A 2,230-nucleotide genomic window follows, 5' to 3' on the forward strand; every position below is an offset into this window, starting at 1 on the left:
AATTCATCAATCATCCTTCAATTTAGAATTTGTATACTTGTTTAGGTAAAAAGAAAAAAGAAGTGTATAGGGCATTTTGTGTTGGAGTAGTTGGTATTAGTTTACTAATTATGGTATCCAAGGGCAGTGGTTCCACCTAATTGAAAATGTTGACAATTAAGAAATATGAAATGCATGAATTTTTGTGTCATGCCAATCACTTTCCATAAAATCATACCTTTTTATTAGTTTTGTATAATTATACCATAAATATTTAGACACCCATGTAATCTGTAAATATAGGGTAAATTACATCATTCCTTACAAAATTTTACTTTCTTTTATTTTACTCACTATACTTTCAATTATTTTAATTTATTCATTGAATTTTTGAATTGTTCCTACTTTGGTCACTCTAAATTATTTTATTATTATTTTGATATTATGTGGCATTTTTTATTATTAAAGATAACAATAATTTTAAAAAATCTCCTCTCATCGTCGACCATGTCGATCGCCATCGACCTGCAGAACCAGTCGTTGTTCGATCTCAAATTTCATGGGTTGCTTTGTGTCGACCCCTGAGTCTAAATCTTGTAGTTGTTTCGCCTGGAAATGTCCCCAAACCCTTGATTTCATTTGGTTTTCTCACTTTTTGATCTCATATTCATGGTCTTCGGAGCATGTTCCGACAAAATAGAGGTCGGATTCGGACTTGGGGGCCAAGGCGAAGTGACCCATGAAATCTGGGACCGAGACCACCATCTACGACAGTCGATGACGGCTGACATTTAGATTTTCTTATTTTGATCGGATTCAGAGCATGTTACGACAAAATAGAGGTCAGATTTAGACTCAACTGGGTCAAGATGAAGCTACCGATGAAATCTAGGATCAAACGACCATCATCTAAGAATGTCGACGATGGCTCCAACACCGACGAATAGTGGACGACGACCTTATGTTTTTATTTTATATTTTAAATTATTTTTATATGAAATAATAATAAAAATATTACATCATACCAAAATAATAATAAAATAATTTAGAGTGACTAAAAATGAGTAATTTAAAAGCTCAATAAGTAAATTAAAAAAGTTGAAAGTGTAGTAAATAAAATAGAAAAGAGAGTGAGAAATTATACATTTTACTCAAATAATAATTATTCATTTTTTAATAATTAAGATCATTTAATTTGCACATCCATTTAAATGGTTAAGTATGAATTTTCTTTGTTTCATACATGCACATAGGGGTGTTCATTAGATTAAAACGGTGATCGATCGAACCGAAATACCCTTAACCGAATTAACCGAACTTTTTTTTCTTTAACCGTTAACTGAACCAAATTTTTTTTGAAAGTATTAGCCGAACCGAATAAATTTCGGTTAATTCGGTTAATTTTCGAATTAACCGAAGTTTTTTAGAATTTTAAAATTTAATATTTTTTAATTAAAATAAAAACAATTAATTTAAATAATATCTAATTAATTTGATTCAAACATTTTGCATTTAGTTTTGAGATTAGTTTAATTAATTAATATTGATTTGGGTTTTAAATGGATTGGACCTGTTAAGTCTCTTAATATAATTATATTTAAATGTTAATTCGGTTAATTAACCGATTTCGAATCGAATTAAACGTTAATCGAATTCCAAAAAAATCTTAACCGTTCTCCGACCAAACTAATTCGATGACCGACCGAATTATTTGAATTAATTCGGTTCGATCGATTAATTCGGTTAAAACCGAATTTTGAACACCTCTACATGCACATGGTTTTAGCCTAAAGGTTCATTTTCTCCGGCCTTCACTCAGGACGTCCAACTACACCACTAACTACTAGCTACTAAGATCAAAATTTAAGCTCTTTCATTTTACACATGGAATTGACATCATATAAAAAAAATGAATCATTTATTGTTAATGTAAATTTTGGAAAATTGATATTTTCCTGCGTTAAACATTTCGAGTATTATTTTATGAGCATGGAATTAATTCAATTGATTTATACAATAAAAATATAGAAAATGACACCAACTAAATTTGAATCACAATATATATAATAAATTTCTTTCCTTTAATTACAGAAAATAGGAAAAATAAATTTATAGGAACTACATTTTCTTAAATGTTTTTCAAAATTACATTTTTTTAAAATGTTATTAAGATGAAAAATATTTGCCAACAACCCAACAATGGAAAGTGGCTCGCCATGAGAAAACAATTATGAACCATCATTAATGCCAT

This window comes from Hibiscus syriacus, unplaced genomic scaffold, assembly GCF_006381635.1.
Source record: "Hibiscus syriacus cultivar Baekdansim isolate YM2019G1 unplaced genomic scaffold, ASM638163v2 tig00116965_pilon, whole genome shotgun sequence".
Lineage (NCBI taxonomy): Eukaryota > Viridiplantae > Streptophyta > Magnoliopsida > Malvales > Malvaceae > Hibiscus > Hibiscus syriacus.